We start from the raw sequence: 18,208 nt of genomic DNA on the forward strand, positions 1-18,208 counted from the left end.
AGCGCCACAGGTGTACACTGACACATTGTTATTATTATTATTATCATCATCATTTATATAGCGCCACAGGTGTACACTGACAGATTATTATTATTATCATCATCATTTATATAGCGCCACAGGTGTACACTGACACATTGTTATTATTATTATTATTATCCTTTATATAGCGCCACAGGTGTACACTGACACATTGTTATTATTATTATTATTATTATTATCATTTATATAGCGCCACAGGTGTACACTGACAGATCATTATTATTATTATCCTTTATATAGTGCCACATGTGTACACTGACAGATTATTATTATCATCATTATCATTTATATAGCGCCACAGGTGTACACTGACAGATTATTATTATTATTTATATAGCACCACAGGTGTACACTGTCAGATTATTATTATTATCATTTATATAGCGCCACAGGTGTACACTGACAGATCATTATTATTATTATCCTTTATATAGTGCCACATGTGTACACTGACAGATTATTATTATCATCATTATCATTTATATAGCGCCACAGGTGTACACTGACAGATTATTATCATTTATATAGCGCCACAGGTGTACACTGACAGATTATTATTATTATTATTTATATAGCACCACAGGTGTACACTGTCAGATTATTATTATTATCATTTATATAGCGCCAGCGGTGTACACTGACAGACTATTATTATCATTTATATATTGCCACAGGTGTACACTGACAGATTATTATTATCATTTATATATTGCCACAGGTGTACACTGACAGATTATTATTATCATTTATAGATTGCCACAGGTGTACACTGACAGATTATTATTATCCTTTATATAGCACCACAGGTGTACACTGACAGATTATGATTATTATTATCATTTACATAGCGCCGCAGGTGTACACTGACATTATTATCCTTTATATAGCACCATAGGTGTACACTGACAGATGATGATTATTATTTATATAACACCACAGGTGTACACTGACAGAATATTATTATTATTATTATTATTATTATCATTTACATAGCGCCACAGGTGTACACAAACACATTATTATTATTATTATTTATATAGCACCACAGGTGTACACTGACAGACTATTACTATTATCATCATTTATATAGCACCACAGGTGTACACTGACAGATTATTACTATTTTCATCATTTATATAGCACCACAGGTGTACACTGGCAGATTATTATTATTATTATTATTATTACACTGACTAATAATAATAATAATAATAGATTATTATTATTATTATTATCTGTCAGTGTACACCTGTGGTGCTATATAAATGATAATAATTTGTCAGTGTACACCTGTGGCGCTATATAAATTATAATAATAATAATAATAATAATAATAATAATCTGTCAGTGTACACCTGTGGCGCTATATAAATAATAATAATAATCTGTCAGTGTACACCTGTGGTGCTATATAAATTATATTAATTTGTCAGTGTACACCTGTGGCACTATATAAATGATAATAATAATAATCTGTTAGTGTACACCTGTGGCGCTATATAAATAATAATGATAATAATAATAATCTGTCAGTGTACACCTGTGGCGCTATATAAATTATAATAATAATAATAATAATAATAATAATAATCTGTCAGTGTACACCTGTGGCGCTATATAAATAATAATAATAATCTGTCAGTGTACACCTGTGGCACTATATAAATGATAATAATAATAATCTGTCAGTGTACACCTGTGGCGCTATATAAATAATAATAATAATCTGTCAGTGTACACCTGTGGTGCTATATAAATAATAATAATAATATGTGTCAGTGTACACCTGTGGCGCTATGTAAATGATAATAATAATAGTCTGTCAGTGTACACCGCTGGCGCTGTATAAATGATAATAATAATCTGTCAGTGTACACCTGTGGTGCTATATAAATAATAATAATAATATGTGTCAGTGTACACCTGTGGTGCTATATAAATAATAATAATAATAATCTGTCAGTGTACACCTGTGGCACTATAAAAATGATGATGATAATAATAATAATAATAATCTGTCAGTGTACACCTGTGGCACTATAAAAATGATGATGATAATAATAATAATTTATTATAATAATAATCTGTCAGTGTACACCTGTGGCGCTATATAAATAATAATAATAATAATAATAATAATAATATATTGATATAGCACCACAGGTGTACAACTGACAGATTATTATTATCATTTATACACTGGGACAGGACTGAGGTGATCCCTAGTGTGTGTATGAGTACAGTGTACATGTGATAGGGAATATAGAGTGTAAGTGACACAGGGACAGGACTGAGGTGATCCCTAGTGTGTGTGTATGAGTACAGTGTACATGTGATAGGGAATATAGAGTGTAAGTGACACTGGGACAGGACTGAGGTGATCCCTAGTGTATGATTACAGTGTACATGTGATAGGGAATATAGAGTGTAAGTGACACAGGGACAGGACTGAGGTGATCCCTAGTGTATGTGTATGATTACAGTGTACATGTGATAGGGAATATCGAGTGTAAGTGACACAGGGACAGGACTGAGGTGATCCCTAGTGTATGTGTATGATTACAGTGTACATGTGATAGGGAATATAGAGTGTAAGTGACACTAGGACAGGACTGAGGTGATCCCTAGTGTATGATTACAGTGTACATGTGATAGGGAATATAGAGTGTAAGTGACACTGGGACAGGACTGAGGTGATCCCTAGTGTGTGTGTATGATTACAGTGTACATGTGATAGGGAACATAGAGTGTAAGTGACACAGGGACAGGACTGAGGTGATCCCTAGTGTATGTGTATGAGTACAGTGTACCTGTGATAGGGAATATAGAGTGTAAGTGACACAGGGACAGGACTGAGGTGATCCCTAGTGTGTGTGTATGAGTACAGTGTACCTGTGATAGGGAATATAGAGTGTAAGTGACACAGGGACAGGACTGAGGTGATCCCTAATGTGTGTGTATGAGTACAGTGTACATGTGATAGGGAATATAGAGTGTAAGTGACACAGGGACAGGACTGAGGTGACCCCTAGTGTATGTGTATGATTACAGTGTACATGTGATAGGGAATATAGAGTGTAAGTGACACAGGGACAGGACTGAGGTGATCCCTAGTGTGTGTGTATGAGTACAGTGTACCTGTGATAGGGAATATAGAGTGTAAGTGACACAGGGACAGGACTGAGGTGATCCCTAGTGTATGTGTATGATTACAGTGTACATGTGATAGGGAATATAGAGTGTAAGTGACACTAGGACAGGACTGAGGTGATCCCTAGTGTGTGTGTATGAGTACAGTGTACATGTGATAGGGAATATAGAGTGTAAGTGACACAGGGACAGGACTGAGGTGATCCCTAGTGTATGTGTATGATTACAGTGTACATGTGATAGTGAATATAGAGTGTAAGTGACACTAGGACAGGACTGAGGTGATCCCTAGTGTATGTGTATGAGTACAGTGTACATGTGATAGGGAATATAGAGTGTGACACAGGGACAGGACTTAGGTGATCCCTAGTGTGTATGTGTATGAGTACAGTGTACATGTGATAGGGAATATAAAGTGTAAGTGACACAGGGACAGGACTGAGGTGATCCCTAGTGTATGTGTATGAGTACAGTGTACATGTGATAGGGAATATAGAGTGTGACACTAGGACAGGACTGAGGTGATCCCTAGTGTATGTGTATGATTACAGTGTACATGTGATAGGGAATATAGAGTGTAAGTGACAGTAGGACAGGACTGAGGTGATCCCTAGTGTGTGTATGAGTACAGTGTACATGTGATAGGGAATATAGAGTGTAAGTGACACAGGGACAGGACTGAGGTGACCCCTAGTGTATGTGTATGAGTACAGTGTACATGTGATAGGGAATATAGAGTGTGACACAGGGACAGGACTGAGGTGATCCCTAGTGTGTATGTGTATGAGTACAGTGTACATGTGATAGGGAATATAAAGTGTAAGTGACACAGGGACAGGACTGAGGTGATCCCTAGTGTGTGTGTATGATTACAGTGTACATGTGATAGGGAATATAGAGTGTGACACTAGGACATGACTGAGGTGATCCCTAGTGTATGTGTATGATTACAGTGTACATGTGATAGGGAATATAGAGTGTAAGTGACACAGGGACAGGACTGAGGTGATCCCTAGTGTGTGTGTATGATTACAGTGTACATGTGATAGGGAATATAAAGTGTAAGTGACACAGGGACAGGACTGAGGTGATCCCTAGTGTATGAGTACAGTGTACATGTGATAGGGAATATAGAGTGTAAGTGACACAGGGACAGGACTGAGGTGATCCCTAGTGTATGAGTACAGTGTACATGTGATAGGGAATATAGAGTGTGACACAGGGACAGGACTGAGGTGATCCCTAGTGTGTGTGTATGATTACAGTGTACATGTGATAGGGAATATAGAGTGTGACACAGGGACAGGACTGAGGTGATCCCTAGTGTATGATTACAGTGTACATGTGATAGGGAATATAGAGTGTAAGTGACACAGGGACAGGACTGAGGTGATCCCTAATGTGTGTGTATGAGTACAGTGTACATGTGATAGGGAATATAGAGTGTAAGTGACACTAGGACAGGACTGAGGTGATCCCTAGTGTGTGTGTATGATTACAGTGTACATGTGATAGGGAACATAGAGTGTAAGTGACACAGGGACAGGACTGAGGTGATCCCTAGTGTATGTGTATGAGTACAGTGTACCTGTGATAGGGAATATAGAGTGTAAGTGACACAGGGACAGGACTGAGGTGATCCCTAGTGTGTGTGTATGAGTACAGTGTACCTGTGATAGGGAATATAGAGTGTAAGTGACACAGGGACAGGACTGAGGTGATCCCTAATGTGTGTGTATGAGTACAGTGTACATGTGATAGGGAATATAGAGTGTAAGTGACACAGGGACAGGACTGAGGTGACCCCTAGTGTATGTGTATGATTACAGTGTACATGTGATAGGGAATATAGAGTGTAAGTGACACTAGGACAGGACTGAGGTGATCCCTAGTGTATGATTACAGTGTACATGTGATAGGGAATATAGAGTGTAAGTGACACAGGGACAGGACTGAGGTGATCCCTAGTGTGTGTGTATGAGTACAGTGTACCTGTGATAGGGAATATAGAGTGTAAGTGACACAGGGACAGGACTGAGGTGATCCCTAGTGTATGTGTATGATTACAGTGTACATGTGATAGGGAATATAGAGTGTAAGTGACACTAGGACAGGACTGAGGTGATCCCTAGTGTGTGTGTATGAGTACAGTGTACATGTGATAGGGAATATAGAGTGTAAGTGACACAGGGACAGGACTGAGGTGATCCCTAGTGTATGTGTATGATTACAGTGTACATGTGATAGTGAATATAGAGTGTAAGTGACACTAGGACAGGACTGAGGTGATCCCTAGTGTATGTGTATGAGTACAGTGTACATGTGATAGGGAATATAGAGTGTGACACAGGGACAGGACTTAGGTGATCCCTAGTGTGTATGTGTATGAGTACAGTGTACATGTGATAGGGAATATAAAGTGTAAGTGACACAGGGACAGGACTGAGGTGATCCCTAGTGTATGTGTATGAGTACAGTGTACATGTGATAGGGAATATAGAGTGTGACACTAGGACAGGACTGAGGTGATCCCTAGTGTATGTGTATGATTACAGTGTACATGTGATAGGGAATATAGAGTGTAAGTGACAGTAGGACAGGACTGAGGTGATCCCTAGTGTGTGTATGAGTACAGTGTACATGTGATAGGGAATATAGAGTGTAAGTGACACAGGGACAGGACTGAGGTGACCCCTAGTGTATGTGTATGAGTACAGTGTACATGTGATAGGGAATATAGAGTGTGACACAGGGACAGGACTGAGGTGATCCCTAGTGTGTATGTGTATGAGTACAGTGTACATGTGATAGGGAATATAAAGTGTAAGTGACACAGGGACAGGACTGAGGTGATCCCTAGTGTGTGTGTATGATTACAGTGTACATGTGATAGGGAATATAGAGTGTGACACTAGGACATGACTGAGGTGATCCCTAGTGTATGTGTATGATTACAGTGTACATGTGATAGGGAATATAGAGTGTAAGTGACACAGGGACAGGACTGAGGTGATCCCTAGTGTGTGTGTATGATTACAGTGTACATGTGATAGGGAATATAAAGTGTAAGTGACACAGGGACAGGACTGAGGTGATCCCTAGTGTATGAGTACAGTGTACATGTGATAGGGAATATAGAGTGTAAGTGACACAGGGACAGGACTGAGGTGATCCCTAGTGTATGAGTACAGTGTACATGTGATAGGGAATATAGAGTGTGACACAGGGACAGGACTGAGGTGATCCCTAGTGTGTGTGTATGATTACAGTGTACATGTGATAGGGAATATAGAGTGTGACACAGGGACAGGACTGAGGTGATCCCTAGTGTATGATTACAGTGTACATGTGATAGGGAATATAGAGTGTAAGTGACACAGGGACAGGACTGAGGTGATCCCTAATGTGTGTGTATGAGTACAGTGTACATGTGATAGGGAATATAGAGTGTAAGTGACACAGGGACAGGACTGAGGTGATCCCTAGTGTATGAGTACAGTGTACATGTGATAGGGAATATAAAGTGTAAGTGACACAGGGACAGGACTGAGGTGATCCCTAGTGTGTGTGTATGATTACAGTGTACATGTGATAGGGAATATAGAGTGTGACACTAGGACATGACTGAGGTGATCCCTAGTGTATGTGTATGATTACAGTGTACATGTGATAGGGAATATAGAGTGTAAGTGACACAGGGACAGGACTGAGGTGATCCCTAGTGTGTGTGTATGATTACAGTATACATGTGATAGGGAATATAGAGTGTAAGTGACACTAGGACAGGACTGAGGTGATCCCTAGTGTATGAGTACAGTGTACATGTGATAGGGAATATAGAGTGTAAGTGACACAGGGACAGGACTGAGGTGCCCCTAGTGTATGTGTATGATTACAGTGTACATGTGATAGGGAATATAGAGTGTAAGTGACACTGGGACAGGACTGAGGTGATCCCTGGTGTGTGTATGAGTACAGTGTACCTGTGATAGGGAATATAGAGTGTAAGTGACACAGGGACAGGACTGAGGTGACCCCTAGTGTATGTGCACAGTGTACCTGTGATAGGGAATATAGAGTGTAAGTGACACTAGGACAGGACTGAGGTGCCCCTAGTGTATGTGTATGAGTACAGTGTACATGTGATAGGGAATATAGAGTGTAAGTGACACAGGGACAGGACTGAGGTGATCCCTAGTGTATGAGTACAGTGTACCTGTGATAGGGAATATAGAGTGTAAGTGACACTAGGACAGGACTGAGGTGATCCCTAGTGTGTGTATGAGTACAGTGTACATGTGATAGGGAATATAGAGTGTAAGTGACACAGGGACAGGACTGAGGTGACCCCTAGTGTGTGTGTATGATTACAGTGTACATGTGATAGGGAATATAGAGTGTAAGTGACACAGGGACAGGACTGAGGTGACCCCTAGTGTATGATTACAGTGTACATGTGATAGGGAATATAGAGTGTGACAGTAGGACAGGACTGAGGTGATCCCTAGTGTGTGTATGAGTACAGTGTACATGTGATAGGGAATATAGAGTGTAAGTGACACAGGGACAGGACTGAGGTGACCCCTAGTGTGTGTGTGTATGAGTACAGTGTACATGTGATAGGGAATATAGAGTGTGACACTAGGACAGGACTGAGGTGATCCCTAGTGTATGATTACAGTGTACATGTGATAGGGAATATAGAGTGTAAGTAACGCTGCGGAATATGTGTGCGCTATATAAATAACATGTACACAGTTAGGGACGTTACTAGGTATTTGAAAGCCCCATATCAATAGTTTACAAGAGCTCTTATGTACCACCCAATGGTGAAACGAGTATATAACACAAGTAACTTTGATAAGGAAGATGGCCCATAGCAGCTGCACCTATGCTAGATAAGCAGAGACTATAACAGCCATCTGAAGTTAAGACCAGGCACATTCAGTGCCCAGGAGAGGTTTGGGGGTGTTCTCTAATGGTCCCATAGACTGGCTGTAACACCTGTGGTGAAGCAGGGCCCTCTGTACAGCTCTATCTCCCGGGTATGGACAGTATATGAACGTGCCCAGGAGAGGTTTGGGGGTGTTCTCTAATGGTCCCATAGACTGGCTGTAACACCTGTGGTGAAGCAGGGCCCTCTGTACAGCTCTATCTCCCGGGTATGGACAGTATATGACAGTGCCCAGGAGAGGTTTGGGGGTGTTCTCTAATGGTCCCATAGACTGGCTGTAACACCTGTGGTGAAGCAGGGCCCTCTGTACAGCTCTATCTCCCGGGTATGGACAGTATATGAACGTGCCCAGGAGAGGTTTGGGGGTGTTCTCTAATGGTCCCATAGACTGGCTGTAACACCTGTGGTGAAGCAGGGCCCTCTGTACAGCTCTATCTCCCGGGTATGGACAGTATATGACAGTGCCCAGGAGAGGTTTGGGGGTGTTCTCTAATGGTCCCATAGACTGGCTGTAACACCTGTGGTGAAGCAGGGCCCTCTGTACAGCTCTATCTCCCGGGTATGGACAGTATATGAACGTGCCCAGGAGAGGTTTGGGGGTGTTCTCTAATGGTCCCATAGACTGGCTGTAACACCTGTGGTGAAGCAGGGCCCTCTGTACAGCTCTATCTCCCGGGTATGGACAGTATATGACAGTGCCCGTACCCTGACTAATGAGGTCTCTCTTTATTGAAACCAAAGTTTCTAGATTCCATAGATCCTTTAAGCTGTAGTAATCTGACTGTCAGTATCTTATTATAGCTCCCAGCGAGGTATGTTTATTGCTAATGCTGCATTATTATACACAGGATACAGACTTTATAACATAATAAAGGAAAACTTGTGTCTGAGAAGAGAGAACATGTCAGGACAAAATAACATTTATTAACATTGTTCACTTTAGGACAGTAAATAGAGAGATACAAATATTAAACATTTTGGAGGATTACGTCACCAGGAGTCAGTGATATTATAAATCTCACAAGCCTAAAGCTGCCACATACGTAAAGATCATCTGTCCAACCAGCCAACTAGGTTATTGGTTGGAATGAGAATCTGGTAACGTATGGGAGTAACTGATGATCAGCAATTTGCTCCTAAATGCCAGAACACAGATGAAAATGACGTCAGACAAGTTTGTTAAATGTTTGATCTAAACTATTTGTTCAAACAACAGTTTTTGTCCATTTTCCAGCGTTTGGGAGCAAATTGCTGATTGGTTGGAATGAAAATCTGGTAAGGTATGAAAGCCAATAACAATCAGCTAGTTGGATGGTTGGACAGATAATCTTTACGTGTGTATGCAGCTTAAAGGATATTTGCAAAATCCTCTGTGAGCAATGGAACATTTATATCCACATTTGTGAAGCATAGTATAATCTATGGGGCCTATGTATCAGCTGCATAATGTTATATATTGTAGCTATGTACTAATAGCACAATACAAAGACTCGGGCAAAGTGATAATTAGATCGCAATCTCCATTATCATCAATGGGGACTATGATCTGACCGTTTTTTAAGCTTTTTGGCGCTTGGCCCCGGTAGATTACGCCACCTTCAGAGAGCGTATACTGCTGTAAGCCTATGGGGGCTCCAGAAGCTGATGCCGTGCACATTTGCAGTGTCCGCTTCCCCCGCGGAGTCTTTCACTAACGTAAACGACTTCTACAATGTGCCGGGGATATAACTCGCAGAGACAGCAGTTACTGCAACCACCATCCTTGCCAGTTCCCCTTTGTACATAGCGGGGATAATTTCATTAGAAATGGAAATATTTCCTGTGATATGGATAGATAGTAATTGCTGCTGGTCTGTGATTATTAGTACATAGACCCCTAAATGCCCCATTAGAGTTTTAGAGAGTCAGTACATTCAGCTGTCTACTGGGGCAAGTAATGAGAGTTTGCTGTGTTACATGTTTAGGGACTGTATATGTAGATGTAGATGTATATGACCATGGTGGTAAGTTTAACTTGCTCACTACATTATTGTATCACGTATACAACTCTGTGTACATGAAAACATATTGTTATATACTTTACATTTACTTGTCTAAATTATGAGAACTCTAACTGCATTTGAGTCCCTTAGCAGGGGGGGGGGGGATGGAAGAGGGAAGAGTCCCTTAGCGGGGGGGAGTCCCTTAGCGGGGGGGGGAGAGTCCCTTAGCGGGGGGGGGAGAGTCCCTTAGCGGGGGGGGGAAAGAGTCCCTTAGCGGGGGGGAGTCCCTTAGCGGGGGGGGTGAAGTCCCTTAGCGGGGAGAATCCCTTAGCGGGGGGGAGTCACTCACTAACATCCCCGGTTCCACCATTACGCATGGTACGCAGCTGAGTAGGGCGCCACATAGTGGAGGGCACCTTAGCTGCGTACCATGTGGGCTGCGGGCAGACTGTGCCTCTGTGACAGAGCTGCACCGCGTGTGTAGAACTAACCGGGGTGAGTTCGGTCAGCACTACACAGTGCCAAACACACAGCCGCCGGCAGCTGTGTGTTTGTTGTAATTAGCAGCCAATGACAGTGTCAGACTCACATCGGCTGCTGCACCCACTGCCGGAGCCATCTTCCAGCTCCCGTAGTGGGTAATGGGAGAGACTACTACTACTGGGGGCACTACAAGGGGGGGGGGACTACTACTGGGGGCACTACAAGGGGGGGGACTACTACTGGGGGCACTACAAGGGGGGGGGGGGGAATACTACCGGGGGCACTACAAGGGGGGGGGGACTACTACCGGGGGCACTACAAGGGGGGGGGACTACTACCGGGGGCACTACAAGGGGGGGACTACTACTGGGGGCACAACAAGGGGGGGACTACTACTGGGGGCACTACAAGGGGGGGACTACTACTGGGGGCACTACAAGGGGGGGACTACTACTGGGGGCACTACAAGGGGGGGTACTACTACTGGGGGCACTACAAGGGGGGGACTACTACTGGGGGCACTACAAGGGGGGGACTACTACTGGGGGCACTACAAGGGGGGGACTACTACTGGGGGCACTACAAGGGGGGGACTACTACTGGGGGCACTACAAGGGGGGGGACTACTACTGGGGGCACTACAAGGGGGGGGGACTACTACTGGGGGCACTACAAGGGGGGGACGACGACTACTACTGGGGGCATGTAATCAGTGGGTTAAATAGATAATTTCTACATAGGCATATCAGTTACAAACACCTATACCCCTTGCTAGGCCTCTTGAGGTTTGAAATGAGATTGTCTTAATACAATCGCAGTCTTTTCATAGAATTGTTATATATAACCTTTTGGGGTCAAAGAAGCCATAAATATTGAGGCCTAGCTCCTACCTGTCATTTCTACTACTAGAAGTATAATGAGCCATTCATAGCTACTATGTTCTTATCAGTAGCAGCTACATTCCATTGTAAGATGTGTAGAGATGCTAAGCATTATGGGTAATTAGCAGTGATGTCCAGACTCTACACACAAAGGAGCTTTGAAACAGTTCATCTCCATACATACTAGGATACGTCATTACTGTATTCTCTTTGTCTGGTAATATCTTAGTCCTTACGGAGCATGTGCAAGAGAGATAAGTTTGGTCAATGCTATGCTGGACCTATGAGTGCTTGATACCTAGCACTGTATGTAACTGATATGGGCTTAATATCCGGTAAGCCAACACCCCATACTAAGGTATATAAACCAGAGGTACACAAAGGGCCCTTTAGCTCTAAGTCTGCAGTAGAGGTGCCTACAATGTATATTGATTATCTGGGCGTTGGAAACGAGGGCTCCCCAGAGAGAAGATAAGATGAAGTACATCTTATGCTGATGATGATAATTTACCGGTGTCATCTGAATACATAGACAAAAGTTGAGTATACTGTATACTTTGTATGTTGTTTGTTAATTGTTTGTTACTTGTAAATAAAGTGTGTTCATTTGTACTCACTCATATTGGTCACATGTGTACTATTCATTTCCATCAGAACAAAACCCACCGTTATGCAGGGCACTATATAAGGGGCTTACTACTGGGTGCACATGGGGCACTGCACAGGGGGGACCACTACCGGGGGCTCTGTAAAAGGGGCACTGCATTGGGGGGCACCAAAAAATATACTCACTTACCAAAACATTTGGGGTAGGGCCAGCCCTGGTCCCCTCACTAATGTCCCCTCACTAATGTTTCTTTTTCCTGTCAAGCTAATTTTGTATTGTTTTTTAAATTAAAATGTAAAACACTGAGGGGCCCATTTATCAAAGTGCATTTGAGGTAAATTCCCCGAAAACACCTGTTTTCGGGGGTTTACCTCAAATACTAAGTGTGGCCGGAGGCAGGCCACACGGGGTTAATGGCTGCCACAGCAGTGAAGGGGTTAACCCCCGTGCTGTGCCGCCATTTTTAAAAGGACAAAAAGGCGCCAGGCGCCCATTGTAAATATCAACACTCAGCGCGTAGCGCAGAGTATACAAGTGTCTTTTTAATGTTCTATATGCTGCGGCCTGGACTTGCTGCACTGGGGGAGTGTGGGTAGAGTGTGTCATGGCCGCTGCGGGACAGGGAGAGCCAGCTCCCACTGCGACCAGCGCTGAAACAGTTAAAGTGGACACAGTATAAAAGCACAGATGTACATGGTTCATAGTAACTGTATTAATATACACATATTGTGCGGTAGAGCACTGCATCTGCAATGCATTGGTGTATAAAGTAAAGTAGTATAGTCTATGACATGTGTAAATATATTTTTGTATGTAATATGGGTGTAAATGCACTTATAGAAATGTAACATGTCCTGACCTCTGGAGACAAACTGCTGGTTAGACATCCTCACCTAGGGATGGATATGGTAATTACCCTATAGCCTGGCAGTAGGGATGGATATGGTAATTACCCTATAGCCTGGCAGCCTCACCTAGGGATGGATATGGTAATTACCCTATAGCCTGGCAGCCTCACCTAGGGATGGATATGGTAATTACCCTATAGCCTGGCAGCCTCACCTAGGGATGGATATGGTAATTACCCTATAGCCTGGCAGTGGGGATGGATATGGTAATTACCCTAGCCTGGCAGTAGGGATGGATATGGTAATTACCCTAGCCTGGCAGTGGGGATGGATATGGTAATTACCCTAGCCTGGCAGTAGGGATGGATATGGTAATTACCCTAGCCTGGCAGTAGGGATGGATATGGTAATTACCCTAGCCTGGCAGTAGGGATGGATATGGTAATTACCCTAGCCTGGCAGTAGGGATGGATATGGTAATTACCCTAGCCTGGCAGTAGGGATGGATATGGTAATTACCCTAGCCTGGCAGTAGGGATGGATATGGTAATTACCCTAGCCTGGCAGTAGGGATGGATATGGTAATTACCCTAGCCTGGCAGTGGGGATGGATATGGTAATTACCCTAGCCTGGCAGTGGGGATGGATATGGTAATTACCCTAGCCTGGCAGTGGGGATGGATATGGTAATTACCCTAGCCTGGCAGTGGGGATGGATATGGTAATTACCCTAGCCTGGCAGTGGGGATGGATATGGTAATTACCCTAGCCTGGCAGTAGGGATGGATATGGTAATTACCCTAGCCTGGCAGTAGGGATGGATATGGTAATTACCCTATAGCCTGGCAGCCTCACCTAGGGATGGATATGGTAATTACCCTATAGCCTGGCAGCCTCACCTAGGGATGGATATGGTAATTACCCTATAGCCTGGCAGTGGGGATGGATATGGTAATTACCCTAGCCTGGCAGTAGGGATGGATATGGTAATTACCCTAGCCTGGCAGTAGGGATGGATATGGTAATTACTCTAGCCTGGCAGTAGGGATGGATATGGTAATTACCCTATAGCCTGGCAGTGGGGGGTTAGGTGGTGACTGAAGAAGCCTTTCCTATGTAATGCGAGCTAGGGAGACTCCTGTGTGTCTGTGTACGATACCAAGCAAAGGTGTAAAAGACAAGTTGTTTGTGGTTAGGAAGCTTCTATGTTGTGTAAGAGCTTAGAAGGTGTAAGACTCAGAAAGCCCAAACTGGTTTAGTCATAGACGTGTGAAGAGACGAATGTAATAGGAATTTGCATTATATTTACCTTTTCAGAACAGTATATGTAACTCAGTCTGTGCTTAGGAAACCAAATGTTTTTGGGTGGTATCAAGGAAATTGATTTCATTTCTGTGAAATGTAAGACGTACTTATTTATGTTTTGTGAGAGAGCCTGATTGGCTAGAAGGTACACCGGGTGGATTTGCCCCCCTGTGATGTTGTGTGTAAGAATGAGATAACAAGAGGGACTGTGAGCCCTGTATGTGGTACATCTTTGAAAATCCTGTGTGGAGGAGACCTGCTGTATGATTCCTGTAACATCGTGTATGCTGATATTCCCCATCAGACGGAAGGGAGGGTCTTTTTTAAGACTTTGAGCAATAAACATTTTGCCTGACTTCAATGGTATCTCAATCCTGCGACCAACAGAATTGCGCAAAACGCTATTCCGTTCTCCTGCTGTTCTGGGTAAGAGCTCCGTGTCTCCAAGTTCAAGCCCTCTGCCAGCTCCCGTGCAGACCTGGTCCATTGCGAGGGATCAGGTGGGAACAGCCGACACCAAACAGGAGGTGTGTCCGTAGTTAATCAAACGCAGAAGCGGTTCCAGGTTCCGAGGCAGGAACCTGAGTGTACCTAGTAAGCGGTTCCAAACGCCGATGGTAGAGTTTGGTGGTGGCAGCATTGTTAAACGCCCACGGCGCAGTGGGCGGAGTCAGTGACAGGCGGTCACTGACGGTGAGTGGGAGTCCAAAAGCGCTAACCCATGACCAGGGACGGCCTAGGCGAAAGGCGTCCGGTCACATCTGGTGGCATAGCGGTGGGATAATCCCAGGCGGCTTTTCGGTCACCCGACGAGAGAAGCAGAGTTACTCAGGAGAGGAGTAACTGCAGTTCAGGAGAACGCGCAGGATGACTGATAACAGCGGAGTGGAGTTGCATCAGACGGAGGTGGAAATTGCGGCCAGCGTAACAATGGACGCCCCTCAGAACGTGGTGAGAGCAACAAGTCCCGCCCCCTCTCCCAGCAGTTATGTTTCTCAGCATTCCCCAGCATGGCAGGGATCCCAACGTCCCAGGGGGGACAGAATGGATTCCCTAGCGGAGTGGCTAGCGGAATTGGGAGAAAAGGCAACGGAACAAGAACGTATGCTAATCATTCGGATGTGGCATGACGAGCGGGCACCACGGTCCGTGGTACCCCTAGCACCGTTGCAGACTGCTGTACCAGGATCAGGACGTATACAGTTTGCCAAGTTTGCAGACAGTGATGGGGACATTGATGGACATTTGCAAGTATTTGAAAGGACTTGTAAACTACACGATTTACCCAAGCAGGAGTGGGTCAGACACCTGGTGCCCACACTGCACGGAGAGGCCCTGGAGGCCTATCGAGGAGTGGCCACCGAGGACTGCGGTGACTATGATGAAGTCGTAAGGGCCCTCCTACAGCGATACTTTGTCACTCCTGAGTCCTACAGGAAAAAGTTCCGGGACTTGCCCAAGAACCCTACCAGCACCCATGAGCTGTTCGCCACCCAGCTGAGACAGTACGTGGTGAAGTGGGTGAAGGGATCTGGTGCCATTACCTTGGACGCACTGATTGATCTGCTATGCCAAGAGCAGTTCTACTGCAGGTGCGCCCCAGAGGTGAAGGAGTGGGTGCTAGACTGGGAGCCACCCAGCCTGAAGATGGCGGCCCAGTTAGCGGATAAGTATGTGGCAATTCGGCCACAAGGGCAGAAGTGCCCGACTAGTAGCCGACCCCAATGTACTGTACAACCAGGGGAACACCCCTCTTCTGCTCATCACCCCTCAAAACGGGCATCCTCCAACCCGGGTGCTCTTGGCCAGCAATTGCCCCGCCCTGTCCCTGCAAATCATCAGAGACCACCAGGGCCCCGACTGGTCAAGAAGTGTTATGACTGTGGGAAAATCGGACATCTGAGGATGAACTGTCCCACATCCCAAGCACCCCAGACTCGTGCCCCAAATCCGAGTGCTGGAGCCCGGCTTGCTTGCCTGACCCGGGGAGGTGAGCCCAAAGAGACTGTTCCTACTCCAGATAGTCCAATGGAGTGTGGGGAGAATCAGGTGAACTCTACGGAGAGAGTCCCCTGCATGTCCAAGGGGCCACCCCAAAATATGTGGCGGCACCTGCAGACGGTCCAAGTGGGGCCCCTGCAGGGACAAGGATTAAGAGACTCTGGGGCCTCAATCACTGTTGTGAGCCCCTACCTAATTGATCCTGCTGCAGTACTGCCAGGTCGCACTGCCAAAGTGACTGTGGCAGGCGGAATGGAGCGAGAGGTACCTGTGGCGAGAGTATACCTGGACTGGGGAACTAGCCCAGAGTTGAGGGATGTTGCTGTCATGGATGGCCTTCCAACCGATGTGGTCCTGGGGAATGACCTTGGTGGTGGAATCGTTACCACGTTTGCTGACGCCATCGCCCGGAATCAAGTTTCCAGATCACAGTCTACATCAACTGCACCAGAACAGCCCAGCCCAGAGGAAAAGACCACAGCGGCTAGACAACTGCCAGCGCAGCTTACCACAGCATCAACCAGCCCAGAGGAAAAGATTACAGCGGCTAGATCAGCACATCTACCCAGCATGCCTTTTGCCTCTGGTATGCCTACGTCCCCTAGCAATGCAGAGGATGTTGGTTCCGGCTCGTTGGATCCTGTGAGGGTGCCCAGTAATGCTCCTGTCCCTAGTGGTTTGCCAACTCCGGCGGTGAGTATGAATGACAACACTGACTTCCCTTTCCCTGACCTCAACCAGACTGACCCTAGCGATCCCAACCCATATCCCCCTGTAGACTGTCCCTACTTAGAAGGAAGTGAGGGCCCCAGACAGGAGTTCAGGGAAGCTCAGCTTGCTGACCCATATCTGGAAGGCATATCGTGCCAAGCTGGCAGCGGCCTTTCAGGGACAGCGGCAGTGAGTGTGACCTGGCGGGGAGGGTTAAGGTACAGAGTAGAAGGGGATAGTCCAGTTAGGGAGCAAGGTCCCCTGCTTGTGCCAAGTAGATCGGGGAAGACACGCAGCCTACCCGTGGTGGATGCCACACGGAGCTCAGAGGCTGGTGATCTGTCCGCCATCACTATGGAACAGGTAGCAGACGAGGTGGTGAGAACAGGCCTAGGTGACATGGTAGGTTCCCCTTGTCATAGGTCGTTGGAGGAGGATGGTAGGGCAGGTCTGACAGGTAGTACAGACAGATGCCAGGTGGAGATGACAGAGGTGCAGTGCCTGGGGTACAGAGTGGGGGGAGACAGGGGTAGGCCCAGACCAGTGGGGGTGGAGGCAACCAGAAACTGTCCCCGTCCCACAACCCCAAGACATGTACTGACCTTAGAAACTGTAAGGCCCCCAACGGACGAGTTGTCCCTGACCTTAGTGCTGTAGTGACACCCCTTACAGAGTTGACCAGGGAGGGACTTCCCAAGTCAGTGGACTGGATACCCGCTTGTGAGTTGGCATTCCAGCCATTGAAGGAGGCTCTGATACCAGCTCCAGTGCAGATGGCGCAATTTCAGGACCAGGACATTGTGGTACGAACTAATGCGTCATTGCACGGACTGGGAGCAGTACAGAGCCAGGAGGAGCCATATGGGCAGGAGCACCCTTTGGCTTGTTTGAGCAGGATACTGCTATGGTGGGAAGTGGGGTATGCCACAATTGGAACACAGTGGTTGGCAATTGTTTGGGCATTGGACCACCTTCGGCACTGTGTGTGCGACCGGCCCCCCAAAAGGGAAACTGACAGACTGTTGTGGTGGAGCCTTGGACTTCAGTGTGACTATTTGGACATTGCGCACAGACAAGGAAAGGCCCACTGCAATATGGATGAACTGTCCAGGCCGGAACCGAAGCCCCCCAGGTAGCTTCCCTGAACCCCCCAAGAGACTGCGGGGACCAGGAGCCAAATCGTTGGGACTTGGCCCCCTGGTGTCCCGCTTGAGGGGGGGGGAGAAGTGTGGCCGGAGGCAGGC

The sequence above is a fragment of the Taudactylus pleione genome, unplaced genomic scaffold (assembly GCF_031769625.1).
Source record: "Taudactylus pleione unplaced genomic scaffold, aTauple2 ptg001351l, whole genome shotgun sequence".
NCBI classification, from domain to species: domain Eukaryota; kingdom Metazoa; phylum Chordata; class Amphibia; order Anura; family Myobatrachidae; genus Taudactylus; species Taudactylus pleione.